Raw genomic sequence first — 27,155 nt, 5'->3', positions numbered from 1 at the left:
TTCTTCTTGTGAAGTGGTTACCATCACATGGTTGATGACACCCACTCAATTCTCAGGAGGACTCAACTGTCACCTCCTGTCTGCTTCATTACACAGACATTTGCCCATTTCTTTGTCCATCAACATCCCAGTCCTGAATCAATGTGAAGCTATACACGGCATTGGCACCCTCACCAAACACAGTGGTTAAATACTCACCTTTATTCATCCACAAATCTGACAAAGCAGACAAGATGGAAAATGCCAGATGGATGACCTGCAGCACCTCATGGATGCCCAGTCTTGAGTTGCTAGATCTGTTTAAACTCTGTTCCTTTTAGCAGGGTGAGTGTATCACACAACATAAGGGAGGGTACTTTCAATGTGAAAGTGGGGCTTTACGTTCACAAGGACTGTGCGGTGGTCACTCTTACCAATACTGTCATGGACAGTGGAACCTGCAGCTGGCAGATTTGTGAGAACTTGGTTAAGTATGTTTTTCTCTCTTGTTAGCTCCTTCACCACCTGCTGCTGACCCAATCTAGTAGCTATGTCTTTTAGGGCGAGTCCAGAACTGTTGCCGAGTCACTCTTGATGGTAGATATTGAAATTCCCCACCGAGAGCACATTCTACACCCTTGCCAGCCTCAATGATTTCTCGAGGTGTTGTTTAATGTAGAGGAGTGCTTGATTCATTGGTCGAGGGCGGACAGTACAAAGTAAACAGCAGGAAATTTTCTTGCCCATGCTTAATCTGATGCCATAAGATTTCATGGGTTTGGGGGCCAATACTGAGGATTCCCAGGGCAACTCCTTCCCGACTGTATACCATTGTGCTGCCACCTCTGTTGGATCTGTCCTGCTCGTTGGACAAGACATATCCAGGCAAGGTGACGTTGGTGTCTGTAAGGTATGGCTCAGTGAATATTGCTGTGTCAAGCTGTTGCTTGAGGTGAGGTGAGAGAGTAATTGCCCTTGCCATCAAGGCCATATTGACTGCATGTCACATCAGGGAACCCTAACAATACTCAAATCATTTCTCAGATATTGAAGCAGTCAATGTCCAAATGCAACCAAATCCAGAGGGACAGCCCTGCACATGAAGATTAATATTCCAGAATGTGACATCAACAAGCCTTACAAATACTGGAATCAATGGGTATCGGGGGAAACTCTCCAATGTTTGGAGTCATACCTGACACAAAGGAAGATGGTTGTTTTTTTTATGTGTTTATGTGATTTGAATGTTATTGGCTAGGCCAGCATTTATTGCTGATTCGTAATTATCCAGAAGGCAGTTAACAGTCAACTACATTGCTGTGGACCTGGAGTCACATGTAGGCCACACTGGGTACAGACTGTAGTTTCCTTTCCCAGTTGATATTAGAGACCTGTCATGTCATCTCCAGGACATCTCTGCATGAGTTCCTCAGGTGAGTGCCCCTAGCCCAACCATCTTCAGCTGGTTCAACAATGACCTTCCCTCCATCATGAGGTCAGAAGTGGGATGTTTGCGAAAAGTTGCACAATGCTCAGCCCATTTGCAACCTCTCAGATATTCAAATGCAAGATCTGGGCAATATAGAACATTACAGCACAGTACAGGCCCTTCGGCCCTCGATGTTGTACCGACCTGTCATATCGATCTGGGCTTAGGCTAACAAGTGGTAAGTAACATCCAGGATATACAAGTGCCAGGCTTTGACCTGCATCAACAAGATAAAATCTAATTCTTGCCCTTTGACATTCAGCGATATTATTCTGGCGGTTACGAGGGACAGGAAACTGTACTCGACCAGCCATACAAATACTGTGGCAACAAGAACAGGTCAAAGGTCAGAAATCCTACAGCAAGTAACTTGTCTCCTGGCTTCCCAAAGCCTGACCATCATCTACAAGACACTAGTCTGGAGTGTGATGGTATTCTCCCCACTTAACTAGTTGAGTGCTGCTCCAACAACTCAAGAAGTATGACACCATCCAGGCCAGAAGCAGCCTGCTTGATTAACACCCAACCACATTTAACTCCCCTCATCGCCAACACTCTATAGTAGCATTCTATAATGTCTACCAGATACAGAAATTCACCAAAAATTCTTAGACGACACCTTCCAAACCCATGACAAGGGCAGCAGATACATACGAACATCAACACCAACAAGTTCCTCTCCAAGTCACTCACTATCCTGACTTGGAAATATACTGCTGTTCTTTCACTGTCACTGGGTCAAAATGCTGTAATTCCCTCCCTGTCAGCATTCCGGGGTTACCAACAGCACATGGGCTGTTCAAAGGATCAGTTCACAGCACCTTCCCAAGGCAATAAATACTAGCCCAGACAACAGCCCACATCTGTGATTTTTTTTCTTAAATCACTCCAGAAACCTTCAGCAGCCACAAGTCATCCTTCAAGCAGTGTAGGCAGCTCTAAAGAATATTTAGACCCTCATAATTTCTGCTGCTGTGAACAGCCAAAGAACAGTGTGATTCATGCTCACTGCATATAGCAGCCATTTAAAGTAATATTGCTGTGCTGGCTGTAATGCAGTGGTCGGGTGCAGGTAAGCACTATGATATATCAGAAAACCATCTGGCCCAGTGAAGCTGCCTCACCATTCAACGGGATTGTGGCTGATCTGATAATCTGCACTTTCTTTCCTTTTCCACCACAATCCTTGATCCCCTTAGAATGGAAGCAAGATGCTGCAGGTGCCTGAAATCTGTACCAAACACACAGAACATTGCAGAAACTCAGCAGGTCTGGCAGCAACTGCAAAGGGAGAAACAATGACCACATTTTGAGTAAAGTGACCCTTTTTCAGAACTGTCCTGAAGAGGAGCCTTACCAAACTCAAAATGTTAACTCTTGATCTGTTGACTGATTAAAAATCTGTCTCAGGCTTGAATATATCAAAAGAACATTCAGTACAGATGGGGCCCTTCAGACCATCAGTTCTGCAATGCCCACTTAATACTGGTCCCACATTCCCTCACCTGCCCATAGCAGTGAATACTATGACACTTCAATTGTACCGTAAATTTTGTTTTAACTGGCACCTTATGAACCAGCACTCTTGATAAACTGGCAAAAGTAATATGCCTCAAGCTCCACAAAGTTTACTGTAAAATCGGTATATACCAGTAGTCAGTTGAGGGTGTGAGTGGGAAGTCTCTCTGCTGCTAAATTTTATTAAGACAAAGTTGCATTTTTATTTAAGTACTTTTAGCTATGAATATAGTGTACCAATGTTGTGTATACCCACTGCTTTACATTTCTATTGCAGAACATGTGTTTTTACTTTGATTATGAACAACCGGAATATTTGATCAAGTGGAACACTCCTCATTCCATAGGTGCAAATTACTAAAAGGTTTGCTGTATTTTTAAAGACTGTGAAGTTTTGGACCTCTGCTACCCTCCCAGGCAGTGCATTCCAGACTCTCACCACCCCGTGGGTGGAAAATAGTTTCCTAAAATCTCATTTACACCTCCTGCCTTCCAAATCAAATTTATGGCCCCTCATTATCAACCCTCGGGTAAGAGGAGCAGTTGCTTTCTGTTAACCCTGTCTAAGGCTCTCATAATCTTATACACCTCAATCAGGTCACCTCTCAACCTCCTCTGCTTCAAAGAAAACAATCTGAGCTTACCCAGTCTCTCTTCAAAGCTGAAATGCTCCATCCCAGGCAACATCCTGACAAATATCCTCTGCATCCCCTCCAGTGTAATCACATCCTCCCTATAGGGCAGTGACCCAGTGACCAGAACTATACACAGGACTCCAGCTCTCACCGAACCAAAATACTGTAAAGATCCAAAGTGACCTTCATGTTCTTAAATGTTTTGTCACAGCTGCAGTTTTAATGCATGCCTTCACTGATTTGCTCCCTTTGTGCCTGTCTTTCCTTCTTTATCTTGTTCTGAATGTTTCTAGGCATACATGGTTCTCTCAGCTTTTTGCTCATATTTTCACCTGAAGGGAACATATGAACCTGTACTCTCCCCGTACCTTTGCAAACACCTCCTACTGAACCAACCGCTACAGGCCTCTGTGTAAATAACAGATTCACTATCCGTTGAGAAGAGATTCTTTCTCATCTCTGTCTTAAATGCGTGATCCCTTATTTTGAGATTCTGTTCTCTCATCCTAGACTCTCCAATGAGCGAAAACAAACTTCCCACATCTACCCTGTCAATCCCCCTATGTTTCAACAAGGTTGCCCCTCATTCTTTGAAACTCCAATGAGGATATGTCCGACATACTCAACCTCTCCTCATTAGAAATCCCTCCAGACCGGAATTAACTTTGTGAACTTTCCCTCGACTGCCTCCAACGTCTGTATATCTCTCCTTGAATAAGAGCACTTAAACAGTTCTTGGTATTGTCTAACTTGTGCCTTAAATAGTTTTAGCAAGAATTCCCTATTTTTTATATTCAATTCCCTTTCAAATAAATTCCAATATTCCATTTATCTTCCCTACCTACTGAACTTGTATGTTATTTTGTAATTTTGCACGACTTCCAACTGACTCTGTGCTGCAACTTTCTTGATGTAAACGATATTCAGCTCATCCATTCTTCCTGTCAAAATTCATAATTTCATACTTTCCTGCATTATGTTCTTTCTGCCAAGTATTTTGTCTATTTAACCTGCCTATATCCCACTGTAAAGTGATACTTGTTTTGGGGTCACCTGCAATTTGAACACTATTCTTGTTTATTTATTTTGTTCATTTGTTTCCATATTTCTTTCTCCACTGCGTTTCCATATTGTACAATAACACAACTAGCGTGCTCAATTTCCAATCTTGCTTCATCTCAATCTAGCTGAAGACCCAGGCTTGGACTGTGTCAGTAAATGAATGTTGTGGCATCAGTCTCCTGTTACACGCCACCCAGTTTGATATTCCCTTTCAGTGGTGTTAACAGGACCTGATGCCATTAGAACATTGAACTGCAGTTTGGTTCAACACCATCCATTTTGCCCCAGAGGTCAACCTGAATATCTATCTCTTTATTACTATCAGATAGTTAAGAACTGCCGATGCTAGAGTCAGAGATAACACAGTGAGGAGCTGGAAGAACACAGCAGGCCAAGCGGCATTAGAGGAGCAGGGAAGTTGATGTTTCCGGTCAGGACCCATGTTCAGAAATGAGGAAGGGGCAAGGGGAGCTCTGGGTGGTGGGGCTGGGGAAGGTATGTGGGATGGTGATAGGTGAGTGCAGGTAAGTGAGTCGTGGGGATTGGTCAGTAGGATGGGTGGGGCAGATAGATGGGAGAGAAGATGGACAGGTTGTTTCAGGTCAAGGAGGCAGGATTAGAGGGAGGATTGGTCACGGGATGAGGCTGAGGGTGAGGAGATTTTGAAACTGGTAAAGTCCACATTTAGGCCACTGGGCTGTTAGTTTCCAAGGTGGAATATGTGGTGCTGCTCCTCCAGTTTCTGCCTTGGGAGCCTACATCCCAATGGCCTAAATGTGGGTTTTACCTGTTTCAAAATGTCCCCATCCCCAGCCTCATTCCATGACCAACCCTCCCTCTCACCTCCACCTCCTTGACCTGACACAACCTGTCCATCTTCTCCCCACCTATCCCACTGACCAATCCCCACCACTGCCTAACTGCACTCACCTATCACTATCCCACCTACCTTCCCTGGCCCCACCCTCCCCTCTCTATTTACTTCAGAGTTCCGCTGTCCCCTCCCTTATTTCTGAATAAGGGTCCCAACTTTCCTGCTCCTCTGATGCTGCCTGGCCTGCCGTGTTCTTCCAGCTCCACACAGAGTTATCATTTATAATTATGTTGCAGCCAGTACCCTGTCCAACTGGATCCTCCGGTTTTGAACGATGAGACCTTGTGACTCGAGCTGGAAATTCCCGAGAAGTGAAACCATGGCCCCGGTCACACAAACCATTCACCACATGGGGAACAAGTCCAGGCCTGCTGCCAGCACTGATGAAGTGTCTGAGCCCGAAACGTCAGCTTTTGTGCTCCTGAGATGCTGCTTGTCCTGCTGTGTTCATCCAGCTCCACACTTTGTTATCTCGGATTCTCCAGCATCTGCAGTTCCCATTATCCTGTTCACCAATCACACTCTGTCTCTTAGATAATAAAGTGTGAAGCTGGATGAACACAGCAGGCCAAACAGCATCTCAGGAGCACAAAAGCTGACGTTTCGAGCCTAGACCCTTCATCAGAGAGGGGGATGGGGAGAGGGTTCTGGAATAAATAGGGAGAGAGGGGGAGGCGGACTGAAGATGGAGAGAAAAGAAGATAGGTGGAGAGGAGAGTATAGTTGGGGAGGTGGGGAGGGGACAGGTCAGTCCAGGGAAGACAGACAGGTCAAGGAGGTGGGATGAGGTTAGTAGGTAGGAAATGGAGGTGCGGCTTGAGGTGGGAGGAAGGGATGGGTGAGACGAAGAACAGGTTAGGGAGGCAGAGACAGGCTGGACTGGTTTTGGGATGCAGTGGGGGGAGGGGAAGAGCTGGGCTGGTTGTGTGGTGCAGAGGGGGGAGGGGACGAACTGGGCTGGTTTTGGGATGCAGTGGGGGGAGGGGAGATTTTGAAGCTGGTGAAGTCCACATTGATACCATTGGGATGCAGGGCTCCCAGCGGAATATGAGTTGCTGTTCCTGCAACCTTCAGGTGGCATCATTGTGGCACTGCAGGAGGCCCATGATGGATATGTCATCTAAAGAATGGGAGGGGGAGTGGAAATGGTTCACGACTGGGAGGTGCAGTTGTTTATTGCCAACCGAGCGGAGGTGTTCTGCAAAGCGGTCCCCAAGCCTCCTCTTGGTTTCCCCAATGTAGATGAAGCCACACCGGGTACAATGGATACAGTATACCACATTGGCAGAAGTGCAGGTGAACCTCTGCTTAATATGGAAAGTCATCTTGGGGCCTGGGATAGGGGTGAGGGAGGAGGTGTGGGGGCAAGTGTAGCACTTCCTGCAGTTGCCGTGGAAGGTGCCGAGTGTGGTGGGGTTGGTGGACAGTGTGGAGTGAACAAGGGAGTCACGGAAAGAGTAGTCTCTCTGGAAAGCAGACAAGGGTGGGGATGGAAAAATGTCTTGGGTGGTGGGGTCGGATTGTAGATGGCAGAAGTGTCGGAGGATGATGTGTTGTACCCAGAGGTGGTGTGTGAGAATGACGGGGATCCTCTTTGGGCGGTTGTGGCAGGGGCGGGGTGTGAGGGATGTGTTGCAGGAAATGCGGGAGACGCGGTCAAGGGCGTTCTCGACCACTGTGGGGGGAAAGTTGCGGTCCTTGAAGAACTTGGACATCTGAGATGTGCTGGAGTGGAATGCCTCATCGTGGGAGCAGATGCGGTGGAGGCGGAGGAATTGGGAATAGGGGATGGAATTTTTGCAGGAGGGTGGGTGGGAGGAGGTATATTCTAGCTCTGTCTCTTGGCTGCATCATCAGTTGCCAGGTGAACTGAGCTGCTCCAGCACTGAAAACTCTCAGTGGGTCCAGGCTGACGCCTGGAGGGCTGTGAGGGGACAGCGTAAAATATCCAAAGTGGCAGATACTTCAATGATCTAACAAATGTATCTGACATTTTATTTTAATTCATTCACAGACCACACTGATAAAATATAAGAGCATAGGAAATCAATGCACAAGAAGACCTTATGGCCTGCCCCACTGTTCAATATGATGGTTCCGTACTCCTTAGTCTAGAGTTAAAACCATAACCTGGCATTCCCATCTGTCACCCACCAAAATACAACAGGCTGCCCAGCATTAACCAGTGAGTGACTTCAATTAAGAGGAAAGATTAGGGAAGCTGGACCATTTTCCTTGAACAATAGAAAGTTGAGAAGAAATTTAGTCAAGGCATTCAAAACTATGAGGAGTCAGAATAGAATCAATAGGGAGAAACTCGCTCTATTAGTGAACAAACAGTTCAAGCACAAGGCAGCTCAGGCTTAATGAAATTAGAATGTAAAAAAAGTGTGTATTCTTTAGACACTTCGTGGTTAAAGTCTAGAATGCAAGGCAGGAGTGTGCAATGGAGGCAGTTTCGGCTACGGCTCTCAGAGGAGAATTGTGCACTTATCTCTGGAGAAAAATACTGCAGGACTACAAGGAGAAGGACCAAATACTGGGAATAAACAAGCTACTCTTTCAGAGGGCCAGTACACATATGATGGGCCACGTGGCCTCCTTCTTTGCGCAAATATTCTTGTACAGATTGAAACTAGAAGGAAAACAGCAGAAATACAGAACAGTTGGTCCCTGTGGTCATACTAACTGGAGATAATAGAAACTGCAGATGCAGGAGAATCCGAGGTAGCAAGGTGTAGAGCTGGATGAACACAGCAGGCCAAGCAGCAGAAGCCTTCCTGATCCTAAGATGCTGCTTGGCCTGCTGTGTTCTTCCAGCTCTACACCTTGTTATTTCAAACTAACTGGATCTGCCTGTGTAAGCAGTTAGGAGAGAAGATCAGTGTGGCACAATCTGAAGCTGATAGACCTTCCCTTTGTCAAGGTCTACACCTTCTACTTCACGCTCTATCATTCCATTGTGTGTGTACATGTTTCTGCTGATCCCGGTATACGTGGGCATGCTGTACTCAACTTACTGTAAAGAGGGAGCCCAATTCTGTTTAATCCGCCCAATGTTGACCACTACAAACGATGTGAAAATTTGCATGGATTAGTTTGTCGATTCACGGCGCATGGGGAGTGACAGTCTATTTCACCTCAGGCACATATAAAATCAGTCATTGTGGGACTGAAAATAATGATCTACAGTTATATTTTTCAGCATTCTTTACCATTTCAATGCTAACCTTTCATTTTATAGATAATACGCCAATTTTTGACAACTACTACAAAAGTCCTCCAGAATTCCCTCATTTAGACAGATCATCCACTACGATTCACATTGTTTCCACAATGACCTTCTCCATAGTGTTTCAGATACTTTGACCATGAGATTAACATGATGACAGGGCATCTGAGCAGCAGAATTATGGAAACAATTGGGGCAGATGGGGGATGTGAGCGAAACTTGGAAGTCAAGTCCATGAGTTTGAAGCTGTATTTGCAATCAACTGAAACAAGCAATGCTGAATTCCTGTTCTGGCGTCTCCAAGCTATGCATTGGACCTGATGCCGATCTGCATGAACTGGCCTGAGCTACATTTAAAGGGACAGTGCAGAAATGGAAATCGAAGGTGTTAGGGATTGATGGTGAACATGGAGCAAACACAGCATCCGGACTGAGTGACACCTCATTGGAATTGCTGCTGAGTGCAGTAAGGAGGAGGAAGAGGAGGGACAGACATTTCCTGAGTAATAGGAGGAAGAAAGCTGCTGCTCTCATTAAGAAGCTGTGCTTGTAGGGAACTAAGGAGATCATCATCAGAATGCTACGCCAAGCTTTTCAATCCAGAAGAGGAAGTGGTTTAACATTCTCACCAGATCGGGGCTAGTGAGTGCATGTGTAAATTCACACTTGGGTTAAATTTTCAACTCCTCTCACTCCAGCATGTGAAGTGTTTACCATCACATTGTTAATGACACCCACTCAAATCTCAGCAGGACTCAACTGTCGCCTTCTGTCTGCTTCATTACCCAGACATTTCCCCATCTCTTCAACCATCCATCAACAGACCAATCCTGATTCAATGTGAAGCATATACGCCATTGGCAGTCTCACCAAACACAGCAGTTAAATATTCACCTTCATTCACCCACAATTCTGACAAAGCACACAAGTTAGACAATGCCAGTAATCCAGCTAACTGACAGAGAGAAGGGAACTCTGGAGTTAGACAGCAGATCTGTGTCCCTCCCAGTCTGTAGAGTGAGACTAGGGGCTCACAGGTAGCTCACAGGTGGAATTATGAATACCTACGAAGGATGGATGCTTACATTTCATCAATGATGGAATTATGAGGAAATGCAATATGGTGATTTACAGATTGTGCACCTCGTTACAACTAAATTATGTTCTATTCTACTACTGTATCCTGGGCCTTCTAACGTACAGATGTGTCACAGGTCAGTCCTGTGAATGCTAGCTCAGACAAACTCACCTCTCTGAGTGTTCACCATCACAGTTTTATTGCTGTCCTCCAGTTGATATCCAGCTGATTTATACACCAGTTACTGAGTTACTTGTCATTTATCTTGCTGATTTTCACAGTGACTCTGAGCATCCCTGAAGAGAGCCCAGAAGAGACAATCTCATCTAAACCTTGCTTGGCTGGATGCAGTCGCTGAACCCTGGGGACTGTTATCGATAGGGAGGTGAACGTTAGTGCTGAAGCAGAAACTGACCCAAATACAAAAATGGTTTGTATTCTGTCTATGACAGCAAAGAAGATGTTGGAGTCACACTCACATGAGCAGATTAGTGGTTAGGGAAACTCAGAATGTCTGCCATGGACAGAGTGGCCACCTCAAAGGAGATTTTATTGAAGCCCTCGATCGTAGCTGTGCAGAGTTTATATTGCAGCTGGTCTGCCTGATTAAACAGCACAGCAGAGAAATATGCCCCACAATATCACAGCACAGATACAGAATATTGAGAGGGGACCTGAAAGTGAGAATACCCACATCACAAAATTCCCACTTTCATGCATTGCTTTTCACGCAACTGTTAGTACTCAACACACTGTTTCCTCCCTCCAGTATCCCCCCCAATCCTCCTATTTTTCTGTGCCCTATTTCTTTCTATGAACCCCTCCTGCAGCAACTTCACTCAGTTGCATCCTCATGTTTTTGGGTGACCCTGGTGCTGTTTTTGAGTTCCTCTCCCCTACTTCTCATTTTAACCAACCTGACCCCCTGAACTTGATAGTGATGTTCATATGAGGGAGATAGCAGGCCACGAGGTTACAGATTGTGACTCGATACAATTCGGTTGATGCTGATATGCTCCCACACTTCTTCCTGTTGATATTCAGCTGAGACTCATCAGCGAGGAATTATGGTGATAATTATGGTGACATGGTCATCAGCAGATTTTTTTGCTCACCTTTTACTTGATTCCCAAAGACCTCACGGAGTCTGGAGTCAATGCTGAGAGCTCCCAGATCAACTGTCCCCCATCTGTACACCACCATGTTGCCCTCTCTACTAGGTCTGTCCTGTCGGTGGGACAGGATTGGAGGAGTTAGGAATGGTACCAAACAATGTATAACTATCAGCGAATATTCCTACTTCTGGCAGTATGTTGATGTAGGATCTGATGTACAATATTCAGTTTAACAGAATACTGCATTAACAAGCCAGGTATCTCGAGGCAAAGAGATGTTCTACATTTTTTTCAACTCGAGAAGTGGTCTGGTTGAGAGAGTGGGACACAGTGACATCACGAGCTGAAATTTAGAGGCATTAATTTGGGAAGCAGGGAAGTATTTATCTATATTACAATCATACTCATTATGCGTAGCTGTCGAAAAAGAACTGGGGAGCATTGAGCACAGCACGCAGGAGGTAAACAGGAGAGACAGATACTTAAAGACTGGAGGACAATTCTGCTGCAGTTGATGACCTGCAGCACTTCACGGATGCCCACTCTTGAGTTGCTAGATCTGTTTGAGTCTGTCCCATTTAGCTGGGTGAGAGTGCCAATGCAACACAATGGAGGGTATTTTCAATGTGAAAGTGAAACTTAATCTCCACCAGGACTGTGCGATGGTCACTCTTACCAATACTGTCATGGACAGATGCATCTGCAGCTGGCAGATTGGTAAGGAGGAGGTCAATCATGTTTTTCTCTCGTTAGTTCACTCACTGCTGACTCAGTCCATTGGTTATGTCTTTTCAGATCCGACAAACTCGATCAGAACTGTTGCCGAGTCACTCTTGATGGTAGACATTGAAATTCCCCACCGAGAGCACATTCTACACCCTTGCCAGCCTCAATGATTTCTCGAGGTGTTGTTTAATGTAGAGGAGTGCTTGATTCTTTGGTCGAGGGCGGACAGTACAAAGTAAACAGCAGGAAATTTTCTTGCCCATGCTTAATCTGATGCCATAAGATTTTGTGGGTTTGGGGGCCAATACTGAGGATTCCCAGGGCAACTCCTTCCCGACTATATACCATTGTGCTGCCACCTCTGTTGGATCTGTCCTGCTCGTTGGACAAGACATATCCAGGCAAGGTGACGTTGGTGTCTGTAAGGTATGGCTCAGTGAATATTGCTGTGTCAAGCTGTTGCTTGAGGTGAGGTGAGAGAGTAACTGCCCTTGCCATCAAGGCCACATTGACTGCATGTCACATCAGGGAACCCTAACAATACTCAAATCGTTTCTCAGATATTGAAGCAGTCAATGTCCAAATGCAACCAAATCCAGAGGGACAGCCCTGCACATGAAGATTAATATTCCAGAATGTGACATCAACAAGCCTTACAAATACTGGAATCAATGGGTATCGGGGGAAACTCTCCAATGTTTGGAGTCATACCTGACACAAAGGAAGATGGTTGTTTTTTTTATGTGTTTATGTGATTTGAATGTTATTGGCTAGGCCAGCATTTATTGCTGATTCGTAATTGTCCAGAAGGCAGTTAACAGTCAACTACATTGCTGTGGGCCTGGAGTCACATGTAGGCCACACTGGGTACAGACTGTAGTTTCCTTTCCCAGTTGATATTAGAGACCTGTCATGTCATCTCCAGGACATCTCTGCATGAGTTCCTCAGGTGAGTGCCCCTAGCCCAACCATCTTCAGCGGCTTCAACAATGACCTTCCCTCCATCATAAGGTCAGAAGTGGGATGTTTGCCAAAAGTTGCACAATGTTCAGCCCATTTGCAACCCCTCAGATACCGAGTAGCACATATTCAAATGCAAGATCCGGACAATATCTGGGCTTAGGCTAACAAGTGGTAAGTAACTTCCAGGATATACAAGTGCCAGGCTTTGACCTGCATCAACAAGATAAAATCTAATTCTTGCCCTTTGACATTCAGTGATATTATTCTGGCGATTACGAGGGACAGGAAACTGTACTCGACCAGCCATACAAATACTGTGGCAACAAGAACAGGTCAAAGGTCAGAAATCCTACAGCAAGTAACTTGTCTCCTGGCTTCCCAAAGCCTGACCATCATCTACAAGACACTAGTCTGGAGTGTGATGGTATTCTCCCCACTTAACTAGTTGAGTGCTGCTCCAACAACTCAAGAAGTATGACACCATCCAGGCCAGAAGCAGCCTGCTTGATTAACACCCAACCACATTTAACTCCCCTCATCGCCAACACTCTATAGTAGCATTCTATAATGTCTACCAGATACAGAAATTCACCAAAAATTCTTAGACGACACCTTCCAAACCCATGACAAGGGCAGCAGATACATACGAACATCAACACCAACAAGTTCCTCTCCAAGTCACTCACTATCCTGACTTGGAAATATATTGCTGTTCTTCCACTGTCACTGGGTCAAAATCCTGTAATTCCCTCCCTGTCAGCAATCTCGGCCTTTCTAATGAAAATAATCCTAATCTATTCAACCTCTGGTACCAGTGGAAAATTGAACTGCAGGTTGATTCAACATCATCCATTTTGCCCCGGGGCTCAACCTGAATGTCTATCCCGATATTATTATGTTGCAGCCAGTTTCCTCTCGAACTGGTTCCGCTGGTTTTGAACAACGAGACCTTAGAACACTGTAATGTTAGCCCCTTAATATTTTCCCATGTTTAACTTATTTTCAACTCTGCAATTAAGGAGCTATTTTTATTCGCGTGCTGTATCCAAGAATTGTACCTCGATACTCGTACCAAAGATGTTGTTGTACAAAGGCGATCATTGTCACAGGTTTTTCACTGTACTCCTACAATGGGGCACACGTGTGACAATAAAAGGACATCTTATATTCTATTGTACATCACTGCAGATGTAGTATATGAGTATAAAAAGCACATTTTCCTTTACAAAACCCTGTGATTTGAGCTGGAAATTCCCGAGAAGTGAAACCACGTCCCGAGTCACACAAACCATTCACCACATGGGGAACAAGTCCAGGCCCGCTGCCAGTATTCACCAATCACACTCTGCCTCTTGGCGGCATCATCAGTTGCCGGGTGAAGTGAGCCGCTCCAGTGCTGAAAACTCTCAGCGGGTACAGGCTGACCCCTGGAGGACTGTCAGGGGACTGTAAAATAAATTATTTCATGCCTCTCACTGCACCCAATCTGGTACATGCACCTACTACTTTCTTTTAATTCATGCACAGATAATATTTAAGCACGCCGATAAGGACAAAACAGATAATATTTAAGCACGCCGATAAGGACAAAACAGCTGGGAAAACAACAAATTCAGGATCACAATAAAAGTAATTTTGAGCTGAAAATGATGAAGATGCTCTGGCACTGCCAAAGTGCATGTAGGATTAGCACAAATACAGAATCACAATACAAACTGTCTTAAAAGGGAAAAAGTCTCATTTTAATACAAATTAAAACCAGAACAACTGCTCAAAGCAGTGATACAAAATGCACGGTCACGGGGAGCAAAGGCCTCCCAGCCACCAGATGACGATGTCTATGGCACGCTGCCCAGAATCCCTCTGTTCGATCCTGGAAAGTGTGGATTAGTGCCAGCTACAGATCTGTTGGTCAGAGGACTGATCTGGCCAACTCCCAAGTCCACACATGGAGAACTCCAAGAAGATTTAGAATCCATTGCCACTGTTGGATGCCCTTGTGCACACCTAAACTCCCCAACAGAGTCATCCTAAACCCTAAGCAAACCCTGGGAAGCCCTGGACCACATTCCTCCTGTGTTGCTGCAGCTGGAAGTGAGCTCTGGATGGCATAATATGTGGGAGAAGCTGGTTCCATTCCTCAAATGAGTGCAGTCCATGGACTGACTAGTTAATAACCTGCCATTAGTTAATGTGGGCCTCATGCCTTTGATTCTGGGCCAAGTGGAGAAGGAAACAGGAAGGCTCCCCCTTCCCCTTGAGGCCAGAGTTGCACATGGACAAGACTCACAACTGTGTTTTTTTTTTGTCAGAAGTATGTGACAAAGAGATGTCGAAAGGCCATGGTCATGTGGCTGGACAGAGGTGCTCAACCTGGAGCCCTATCTCAGGTTCTTGAGAACACGGTCCTGAAGGAGAGCGAAGAGAAAAAGTGCACTTTGGAAGACTAATGGGTCCAGATACCAGTTTGTGAAGTGGTTGCCTCAGGACCTGGGCCAGTGCTCCCTCGTTCTATCCAAACAGCATGCAGGAGAAATTGCTAGGGACTGCTGGCTGATGATGGAACCTTTTGGTTGCAAATCCAGAGGGATTCAGTGCACATATTCCAAACTATTCCAGCCTTCTATTTTCTCTATATTTGGTCAGTGAAGATGTTTTACATAGGACCTGCTGGTTCAGTGCCCTGTTCAGCCTGACAGATGCTTGAGGAACAAGTCCCAGGCATTTGATGGGTTAACTGTCAATTTCCACAGGTCATTCTTGGACTCCTGGGTGTGGTTTGGATTTGGGGGTGTGGGTTGGAGGGGGAACATCTGGTGGTCCAGGAAGATGCCCCTACTTGTTATAGGCTGTAACTGTCCTGTTGCTCAAGAGAGTGATCTCCACCTGCTTAAGAACTGAAGTCTGGTCTTCCTCCTCATCATGGACAAAAGGATCACATCAGGGTGACATTTGATCATTATGGCAGCATGCTGGTCCACCTGAGCCATGAGCAGCCTGCACAGTGACAGGTCAAACCATTCACAATACCACCCCATTTGGTCTGGGATCAGATTCACCATCCATAAGGACTGCTCTGTTGGTGACCCTGTTTCCGTTGATCAGGGGAAGTCAATCTTACTAAAAAAAAGGCATTAAAAGACATTTCAGCCAATATGTCTCCAGACAAGGTAGCTGAATTACTGTGGATTAACAATCAGAGATTATGGCTTCAAATCCAACCACAGAAAGTTACACACATAGAATTACAATGAAAAACAGGCCATTTTCTCCATGGTGGTGTTTATACTTAAAACAAACCTCCTCTCATCTCTCTTTTTCTCACTTTTCTGTCCCTTTTTCCCTCATGTGTTTATGTAGTTTCCCCTTAAAGGCACCTCTTCACCTCAATCACTGCACACTGTGCAGTGGAATATAACATATTTTGGAATTTGAGGAGTAGAATCAAAATAAAAACATGAACATTTTCTGTTTGTCCTAGAACCCCAAATATTGACCTTCAGGGAAAGACAGCCTGCTACAACTGCTCCATCAGAGCTTCATGAGACTCCAGCCCCACACAACCAGGTTAACTCTGAACTATCCTCTCAACTGGCCAAGCAAACAATGATAAACAATCACTACAAAGTTCAAGAGAAAAATCAGAGAGATCAGGACAATCCTGATGTTGTATCAGAATAAGGTAATAATGATCTCAGCCAGCAAAATTTGTAAAGTCTCTCTTACCAAGGTCTGAGGACAAGTCCCCAAGTGAGCAGAGCTGCCCCAAAGAATGATCAAGTAGCAGTGATACCCATTGAATCACATCAATCTGGAAATATCCCAGACTCCTCCATGACCATCCCTGGGAATGTCCCAACCCATTAGCAGGCAGGGAAGTGCTTAATATTGACTCCTTGGAGACACATTGGCTGAAGTCAAGGACGTTCACTTTAGAATCCAGGTTTGAACCCAGTCATTGTGAGTGCAAAGGGCTATGCAGGCTAAACACCTTGAATAACAGGTAATAAACAAAGCTCAACTGCTCCACAACCAACAGATCAGAACAAAGCTCTGTAGTCCTACTATACCTCATTGAGAGTTGTGGACAACCAGTAACAGGAGAAGGCAGCTCCACGAACACCTCCATTCACACCATGCTGGAGCCCTGCACACGAGAATGAGACGCTATGTTAAAGTTCTTAAGGCACAAATATTGCATGGATGATCAAAACCACCTCTTCTTGAGGAGCTGGGAGACCTTCCCTCCAAGACCAGTCCAATCCTCCCGACATCCAATAAGGTTTAAGTCGGGTGTGTGATGATCACTTCCCAATGGCACGGATGGGAATATCTGGAGCAAACTGAACACAGCAATTCCCCTGATCAGGGCCTCGACCAGCGGACTCAGTCCATGATTGCACCATAACATTATGTGTGCCGTGATGTTATATCACCAGAATATTCCTTCACAATAGATATGCAGTCCTGAAAATTGATGCATTCTTGACAGCCACTTTTGCTTCCACTGTTGTAGCCAGAGAAATGGTTAAATTTTCCAATCCCAATTAGCTCTGGGAATGAGATAGTAGGAACTGCAGATGCTGGAGAATCTGAGATAACAAGGTGTGGAGCTGGATGAACACAGCAGGACAAGCAGCATCTCAGGAGCAGGAAAGTTTGACGTTTCGGGTCTTGACCCTTCTTCAGAAATGATTCTTTAGATTTCTGGAGAACGGTCTAGGCCCAAAACGTCAGCCTTCCTCCTTCTCTGATGCTGCTGGGCCTGCTGTGTTCATCCAGCTCTACACCTTAGCTCTGGGAATGGCGCTTCACTGAGGTGCGAGGAAACGGCTGGGATGCCGGCTCCCGCCGCCAGAGGCCGCCATTTACAGGCGCGCACCTCCAATTGCAGCACCGTCCGCGCGACCTCGGATTTGAAATCCCGTACGCTGGGCGCCTACAGCCGTGACGCGGGTCAGAACACCAACTTCCATCATGCACTGCGAGCGGGCTTTCCCCTGATATCATACCGCCGCCCCTCACTGCGCAGGCGTGGGCCCCATAAGCAGCATGGGTAATGTAGTTCGGAGCGGCATGGTGAAGGGTTCGGGCGAGTTGAGCCGAGTCCGTGTGGAAGTTTTAAACAATCTGAATCTCAGTTTTGTGAGTTTGCGGCTGTAATTCACTTAATGTTTGAGGAGATGGACCGTGTCTCCTTCCAACAAACACAGGAAGGCACTTCCAGAAAAAATCGGTCAAACATTTTCTCACCAAATGTGAGTTTTTGCTGCAATGTCCGAGATATTTCTGGAGATAATGGGAACTGCAGATGCTGGAGAATCCAAGATAATAAAATGTGAGGCTGGATGAACACAGCAGGACAAGCAGCATCTCAGGAGCACAAAAGCTGACGTTTCGGGCCTAGACCCTTCATCAGAGAGGGGGATGGGGGGAGGGAACTGGAATAAATAGGGAGAGAGGGGGAGGCGGACCGAAGATGGAGAGTAAAGAAGATAGGTGGAGAGGGTGTAGGTGGGGAGGTAGGGAGGGGATAGGTCAGTCCAGGGAAGACGGACAGGTCAAGGAGGTGGGATGAGGTTAGTGGAACAGTCCCTCTTCCGCACCTGCACAGGCCCCAAACCTCACCTCTTCCTCCGGTACATTGATGACTGTATCGGCGTCGCTTCTTGCTCCCCAGAGGAGCTCGAACAGTTCATCCACTTCACCAACACCTTCCACCCCAACCTTCAGTTCACCTGGGCCATCTCCAGCACATCCCTCACCTTCCTGGACATCTCTGTCTCCATCTCAGGCAACCAGCTTGTAACTGATGTCCATTTCAAGCCCACCAACTCCCACAGCTACCTAGAATACACCTCCTCCCACCCACCCTCCTGCAAAAATTCCATCCCCTATTCCCAATTCCTCCGCCTCCGCCACATCTGCTCCCACGATGAGGCATTCCACTCCCGCACATCCTAGATGTCCAAGTTCTTCAAGGACCGCAACTTTCCCCCCACAGTGGTCGAGAACGCCCTTGACCGCGTCACCCGCATTTCCCGCAACACATCCCTCACACCCCGCCCCCGCCACAACCTCCCGAAGAGGGTCCCCCTCGTTCTCACACACCACCACACCAACCTCCGGATACAACGCCACCAACCTCCGGATACGCATCATCCTCCGACACTTCTGCCATCTACAATCCGACCCCACCACCCAAGACATTTTTCCATCCCCACCCCCCTGTCTGCTTTCCGGAGAGACCACTCTCTCCGTGACTCCCTTGTTGGCTCCACACTGCCCTCTAACGCCACCACACGCGGCACCTTCCCCTGCAACCGCAGGAAATGCTACACTTGCCCCCACACCTCCTCCCTCACCCCTATCCCAGGCCCCAAGATAACTTTCCATATTAAGCAGAGGTTCACCTGCACATCTGCCAATGTGGTATACTGCATCCACTGTACCCAGTGTGGCCTTCTCTACATTGGGGAAACCAAGCGGAGGCTTGGGGACCGCTTTGCAGAACACCTCCGCTCGGTTCGCAATAAACAACTGCACCTCCCAGTTGCAAACCATTTCCACTCCCCCTCCCATTCTTTAGATGACATGCCCATCATGGGCCTCCTGCAGTGCCACAATGATGCCACCCGAAGGTTGCAGGAACAGCAACTCATATTCCGCTTGGGAACCCTGCAGCCCAATGGTATCAATGTGGACTTCACCAGCTTCAAAATCTCCCCTTGCCCCACCGCATCCCAAAACCAGCCCAGTTCGTCCCCTCCCCCCACTGCACCACACAACCAGCCCAGCTCTTCCCTCCACCCACTGCATCTCAAAACCAATCCAACCTGTCTCTGCCCCCCTAACCTGTTCTTCCTCTCACCCATCCCTTCCTCCCACCCCAAGCCGCACCTCCATCCCCTACCTACTAACCTCATCCCACCTCCTTGACCTGTCCGTCTTCCCTGGACTGACCTATCCCCTCCCTACCTCCCCACCTATACTCTCCTCTCCACCTATCTTCTTTTCTCTCCACCTTCGGTCCGCCTCCCCCTCTCTCCCTATTTATTCCAGAACCCTCACCCCATCCCCCTCTCTGATGAAGGGTCTAGGCCCGAAACGTCAGCTTTTGTTCTCCTGAGATGCTGCTGGGCCTGCTGTGTTCATCCAGCCTCACATTTTATTATCCTATATTTCTGGAGATGATGGGTTTTCACAAAATTTTTGGGCAGACCTGACAAACGTTGATGTTACTGTTCCAATATAACATGTTTTAATACAAATTACAGAAATAGTTTTGGAAGGAGGGAGTTGAAAAGTTCAGTTATTTTGTACGTCGAACAGACTTACCAGTATAAAAGGGACGATTTTGTATTTTAAAGGAAATGGGGTGAAAATCTTGAACAAGTAGCAAAGTGGATACAAAGCGTTATTAAGAACTGCAGATGCTGGAGTTAGAGATAACACGGTGTGAAGCTGGAAGGAGCATAGCAGGCCAGCAGGAAGTTGACGTTTCTGTTCTGGAAACTTCCGAAAATTGGGATGTTGTATGTTTTGATGATGACATCACTGTCTTGGCAGCATTTATAGTCCCATCCCTAACTGCCCAACGCTAACAGTCAACACACGTTGCAGTGCGGTTGGAATTCCATTTAGGCCAGACCTTCCCTAGAGGACATTAGTGAACCAGATGGGTTCGCCCCACTCCATCAGCAATGGATTTACAATCTTAATTCCTTCCAATCTTAATTCCAGATATTTATCGAATTCAAATTCCACAGTCTGCCATGTGGCATTCGAATTTAGACATTGTCTGGGTCTCTGGGTTGAGTCCAGTGACAATATCACTGCGCCATTGCCTCCCTTTAATTGGCTAAGTGATAGAAAACAGAGAGTACTGGTCAATGGAGATTTTTTGAGCTGGAGGAAGGTTTGTGTTGGAGTTTCCCTGGGATTGGGTTGAAGCGGAGGGAGGGGTGGTTTCAGGGGTTGCTTTGCAATCAGGGATGGAAATGCCTCTTATGCTGAGTGAGAAGATCCAGCTGAGCGAGCTGTTTATTCGGTGCTTTGTGCTGAACTGTTAGACTGGAGCTGTGTGTTGGATATTGAGTGTGTTTATTTGGAAGCATTTCCCTTCTAATTTCCAGCCTGAGTTTTGTTGATGACTCATTGCTGAATATGAGAAAGTGTTGTGTCTGGGAGGTCTGAGGCATCTTACTGATTTCCTGTGGTTGAGCTGTGTGTATCTGTTAGGAGCTGGGTATTATCCTGTGGTTTGTGAATGGTCGGTTCACTCAGTGTGTTTTAGGATCTTGTTGTTGCCAGTTTGTTCAAATCTCTCCAAAACATCCTGCCATGCAATCTCTGTAGCCTCAGAAATTAAAAATAAGGACTTACATTCACATAACACCCTTCACAACCACTTCTCCGTCTGTAAGTGGTATGGGAAATAACCAGAGATTGTAACAATGAGTTTTAAACATCCTTGAACCACCACAGCCCATTTGGTGTAGATAGACCCATAATGTCACATGGAAATTCCAGGATTTTGACTTAGCAACACTGATGGATCGCTGATTTATTTCTTAGTTGGGACGGTGAGTGGCTTGGAGGTGTACCTGTCAGTAGTGGTGCTCATGAGAGCTACCGTTGTCCTTTCAGGTAATATTGTTCAAGATTTGGAAGGTGCTGCTAAGGAACCTTGTTAAGTTTCTATGCCAAACTCTGTTTCTACTGAATGTGGTTTCTACTGAATATAGCCCCAATCAAGCAGTCTGCTTTGTCCTGGATGGTGGCAAGATTATTGAGTGTTGCTGGAGCTGCACTCATCCAGGCAAGTGAGGAGTATTCCATTACACTCTTGACCTGTGCCTTCTAGCTAGTGGATTGACTTTGTGATAGTAGGAGGTTAATTACTTAAGACTAGCCTCTGACCTTTCCTTTTAGCCAGAGCACTTATGTGAATAGGACAGGTTAGTTTCTGGTCAGAGGTAACCCCTAAATAGTGGGACATTCAGTGATGATAATGACATTGAATATCATGGAAAATTGTTAGATTCTCTCAAATCAGAGAAGATCATTGCCTGATAAGCCACTTGTCAGCCCAAGCCTGGGTATTGTCCAGGTCATGCCATATTTGAACATTGTCTGAGGAGTCGGAAATTGTGCTGAACATTGTGCAATCATCAGTGAACATCTGACGTTAAGTTGGAGGGAAGGTCAGTGATGAAGCAGCTGAAGATGGTTGGACCTTGGGTACTACCTTGAGAAACTCCTGCAGAGCTGAGATGACTGATTTCCAACAAATATATTCATCTTGTTCTGTGCTAGGCATGACTAGTTAATGAAGAGTTTACCCCTGATTCCCATTAAGTCAGGCTTTGCTAGGGCTCCTAGGTGTCTCCTTGATGTCACACCCGGTCATAAGCTGCCTCACTGTCACCTCTGGAATGCAGCTGTTTGGCCCATTGTTTTAACCAAGTCTGTATAAGATCAGTAACAGCTTATTGTTAAACAAGTGATGCTTGATAGTACCAAGAATCACTCCTGTCAGCATGTTTCTGATGATCAAGAGTAGACCGATGGCGTGGTAGTTAGCTGAGTTGGGTTTGTGCTCCCTTTTCTGTGTAGGATGTAACTGGCTAATTTTCTACATTGTCAGGCAGATCCTAATGTTGTCCTAGAATAGTTTGATCAGGGGTGTGGCAATTTCTGATGTATCAATGTTAAGTAATATAGCTGAAATGTTGTAAGAACGTAAACCTTTGGCAGTATCTAACACCTTTAGTACGGATATGCGGGTTGGACAAGATGAAAAGATGTGAGAGGTGGTTTGTATGGGGTTGAAACACTGGCATAGACCTATTGGGCCAAATTGTCTGTTTTCTTCATCTTATAAGACCAGCATATATTGTCCATCTCCAACTGCCGTCAAACAGTTGGGAGTGGGTTGTATCTTGAACTGTTGCAGTCCTTGATATGTACATACACACGCAATGCTGCTAGGAAGGGACTTGCTTCGGTTTCATTGGGTTAAAATGCTGGAACGGCGATATATTTCTAAGTCAGGGTGCTGGGTGGCTTGGAGTTGCAGGTGGTGGTGTTCCCAATGTTCCTGCTGTCTAATTCTATGGATATAACTTTCCGTGGCTAGATTGGAACTCTCAGTCTCTGGATTGTTAAATGTAGCACCATAGCAATCCAGCTGCTGTACCTGGAAACCCATTTAGTTAAATACATTTTAATGCTTTTTTAAAATATTTCCCCCCTGTCCGGAAAGCCTACATTTGGATTTGATCATTTTGCCTAATGAAAGCTGAATTTGGGATGTGCAGTCTGAGTGAGTGCAGTATCTCTAATTTACCAAGATAAAGCACACATCTTCAGTCAGCTACACTGAACCAATATTTTTCTCAGCTTCTAGCACTTCTTGCCAGTGAGGTTTCTTCAAATAATTTAGAAAACAAGGTAATAAATTTCAAAATTTCTCTTTATTGTGTTAAGGTTGAAGTAGTACTCACTGGCATTAAATGAGATTTTAATTAAGTGAAAAATCTTACGCTCTGTCTTTCCATTGCCCTCATGATGCCTGGCAAGATGGGGATATGAATGGAGGAAAGAATGCAGCCACACTGTCTGCTCCCGGTCACATCCAGTCACGGAAAAACGTGTGTGACAGTCAAGGGATGAAAAAGAAAGGACGTGTATTTGATTCCCTCCAAGGGTAGGGGAATGACAGATTGGCACTCACTGTAAAACAGCCTCTAACTGAGGGGTCAGCCCCTTCAGCATAGCAGGAGAGGGAGTTGGAGGAAATCATGTTTCCTTTTCCTGTTTTATAGAAGGATTGCATCATGCTACACCAGAGAAAACAGAGAGGATAGACACCACTAATACATCCTGAGTACCACCCAAGGAATAAATAAACAACTGCAGGAAGGCATTCGGTCTCTTCACAGCCTTGTTCAACATGGGAGGTTGGTAAGTGAAACCATCAGTCGGGTCAGGGAAGCTTTGACATAGCATCAGGTCTGAACCTGGTCAGTGGTGTGGGGCCTTGCATCAGAACCAACCTTTCTGAAGGTTTAGTTGTGGGTGATCAGTCAGGGTGAGGCTGGGAAGAAGTGTGAGTGGTTCCAAGTGTGGCGAGAGTTTCAATCATTCATCAAGCCTCAAGACTCACTGACTCATTCCTATAGGCCACAGGCTGTTCAAGTGTGAGGTAAGAGAGGAGGGCTCCATCGGCTCATCAGATCTCCTCAGATTTTCTAAGATCTTACGTGTCACCATCCGTAAGAGATGGTGAGTTAAATGGGAAAGAAATCATTCAAGTGTGACATGTGTTACAAAGCCATTAAAAGATTGGCATCTTTCCTAATGAGCCAGATAATTCACACTGGGGAGAAACCCTTCAAGTGTGAGGTGTGCAACCAAACCTTCACACAGTCATCAACGCTTATGAATCACCAGCGTATTCATAGTGGGGAGAAGTCATTTAAATGTGAAGTGTGTAAAAACAGCTTTACACAGTCCTCTGGATTGGTGAATCACTGGCATATTCATACAGGAGAGAGACCATTCACATGTGAGGTGTGTGACAAATCATTCTCACATTCATCCCCTTTCCAAAGACACCAACGTATTCACACTGGGGAAAATCTATTCAAGTGTCATGTGTGTGACAAAGCCTTTACAAACTCATGGACACTCCTAAATCACCAACACATCCATATTGAGGAAAAGCCATTCAAATGTGAAGTGTGTAATAAACGTCTGGGACAGTTATCAAATCTGGCATATCATCAACATATTCACGTAGATGAGAAACCATTTACATGTGAGGTGTGTAACAAATCATGCTTGCACTTGTCTCACTTCAGCATACACCAACGCATTCACACAGAGGAGAAACCATTCATGTGTGAGGTGTGCAGCAAAAGCTTTGCTCAGCTGTCAAACCTAACATATTACAGGCGCATTCGCACACGAGAGAAACCATTCAACTGCGAGGTGTGTGCTGTATCATTCTCACACTCATCTCACCTTTGCACGCACCAACACATTCACTCAGGGGAGAAGCCATTCGGGTGTGATATTTGTAACAAGAACTTTGCATGAATGTCAATCTTGGTGTATCACTGGCACATTCACACAGGGGAGAAACCATTTTTGTGCGAAACGTGTAACAAGGGATTTGTGCAATTTTCGGACTTGGTCGGTCATCAGCGCAGTCACTCAGGGGAGAAACCATTCAGATGTGCAGTTTGTCTCAAGTCATTCTCACAGTCTTTGAACCTTCAAGCACACCAACATACTCACTCAGGTAAGAAGCTTTTCACATGTGAGATTTGCAGCAAATCCTTCTCAAAGTCATTGAAGCTCCAAATGCACCAAAATGTGCACACTGGGGCAAAACCCTTCAAGTGTGAGGTATGCAATAAACTTTTTGTGACATCTTTGACCCTCCTAATACACCAAAGGATTCATACTGAAGAGAAACCCTTCAGGTGTGTGGCTTGTAAGAAGGCTTTCACCCAACCCTCTGATGTCTTGAAGCACCAGAGGATTCAGACAGAGTATAAACCCTTCAAGTGTGAGATTTGCAAAAAGGCTTTCACCCACTCATCTGGTCTCCTGAAACACCAGAGGAGTCAAATGGGAGAAACTCTTCTTGCATGAGGTTAGCGATAAAGACTTCACAAAACCATTGAAAAGCTTCCTCCATCAGACAGTCCACACAGGGAAGCAACCTTTCAGATCTTAAACTTCCTGCAATTAAGTCTCTGTCAACATCGTCAACTCAGGACAGCAGAAGTTTCACACAGCAGTGAAATTTTTAGTTGTGAAGATTGTGCCAAGACTTTCATCCATGCCTCCTGTCCCTGCTCTCCTGGAGAGAAAAAGCCTTTGTGTGAGGGGTATGTGAAAAAGTTTTTGCACAGTAAGTATTTCTCTTGTATCACCAAACCAATGACACAGGACCGAATCCACATTAGTCTGAATTCTATCATGAAACCTTCACACAGTTGTTAAAGTTTATGCAGTATCAGTGAACCTGCACGGAGGACACACTCTGTCAATGTGATGCATGACTGAATTATTTCACTTGCACCTCTCTGACCACACACTAATATTTCAACACTGAGTTGGAGCCGGATCCCCTACATTGGTTGCACTGAATGTTTTCAATATGATTCGTGGCTGATTCTCACCCAGCAGAACAGAGATCCTAAAGCTAATTGAAGTACTTCCATTGACGGTCCTAGGAATGGCTCCTCCCTGGGTGCTTGTTTTGGTACGTCCAGAAAGATGATTCTAACCGATGAAAGATCGCCGGGTTTATGTATCTAGAAATCTCATTCCTCATTAGTGAACTCAGCTAGGAAGTCAGGAAGAAGGCAGGATGGGTCTCGGCTGTGACAGTCTCCATTGTCTCACAACATTTACTGCCTCACTCTCCACATACTGAACAGCCACTCGAGCAGAGCACGAGAGGCCATTCAATGTCACAGGCTGTTCTCCAGGCCAGTACCTTAAGGATTGGAGGGAATGTGAGATGGGAAAGAGGCCATAATCCCGACAACACAACTTGCTTTCATACAGCACCTTTAATATCATAAGACATTCCAATATATTTCATACAGACACAGTCAGATAACAAAATTAACACTGAGACAGAGAAGGAGACATTAGGAAATGTCACTTTGTCTCTGAGAGGATTTCCTCCACCATAAGCTAAGAGGATTTTGTCATATGACCTTCGTTTTTAGATGGCCCTGGTGACTTGATGAGTATGATTGTTAGATCTATTGAGCTTTCAATTCCCACTATGTGTCCTTTTGAAATGCTGACTTCTTGACTTGTGACCTTGGGTTGTTCTGCCCAGCAACAGGGCTGATCATTTTTGTTCCATGCTGTCACATTTTTGAGCATCATGTTCACTGAGCCAGTCCTGGTGACAGTGATGCTCAAACCCAAAGGTCTGGACACAGGAGTTCAGTCCAGCTGACTTTATTTTGATCCCACTGTTTGGGAATTGTGTCGAATATGTGAATATTTTCCTTTTGGTGTGAGTTGTTACTGGAATTCCGCTCATTGATCTGGCTGCTTTATTTTGACATATCGATTTTCTTCCTCTTAAGCTTTTGGATCTTTCTGGTGTCTTAATGCTGGGTCAATGTTCACCAATTAAGCGAATCAATGATCTGGCCAAGGTGGAGTTGGCCCTTCTACATGTATGGAGTAATTCAAATATCAATTGGATCATAAGCTGGCTTTAGACCTTTTAGAGGGACCTCTCATGTGATCTTAATTGATAGACAAATGCATGATCATCATTTGACATTGATCAATTATTTGGAAGTGTGGTAGAGACAGGTTCAATTGAGACATTCAGGAGGGCATTAGATGATTATTTGAATAGGAATGAAGTGCAAGGGTATGGGGAGAAAGCAGGATTTTGGCACTAGGTATTTGAAGAGCCAGTGAGATGTGATG

At 45.5% G+C, this 27,155-nt stretch overlaps 1 long non-coding RNA gene across 1 annotated transcript in view; it reads right to left on the bottom strand.

Moving 5' to 3' along the window:
• Nucleotides 1–17,338, bottom strand: part of LOC125446637 (uncharacterized) — an 84,340-nt gene extending 67,002 nt beyond the window's left edge. The window contains exon 1 of the long non-coding RNA XR_007246441.2: nt 16,742–17,338. This is a non-coding gene — a long non-coding RNA (uncharacterized LOC125446637). The remainder of the gene's footprint in view (nt 1–16,741) is intronic.
• Between the last annotated feature and the right edge of the window lie 9,817 nt (nt 17,339–27,155).

The sequence above is a fragment of the Stegostoma tigrinum genome, chromosome 34 (assembly GCF_030684315.1).
Source record: "Stegostoma tigrinum isolate sSteTig4 chromosome 34, sSteTig4.hap1, whole genome shotgun sequence".
Classification (NCBI taxonomy): domain Eukaryota; kingdom Metazoa; phylum Chordata; class Chondrichthyes; order Orectolobiformes; family Stegostomatidae; genus Stegostoma; species Stegostoma tigrinum.
Note: the sequence above shows the minus strand (reverse complement) of the source record. Positions and strands in the feature narration are given on the sequence as shown.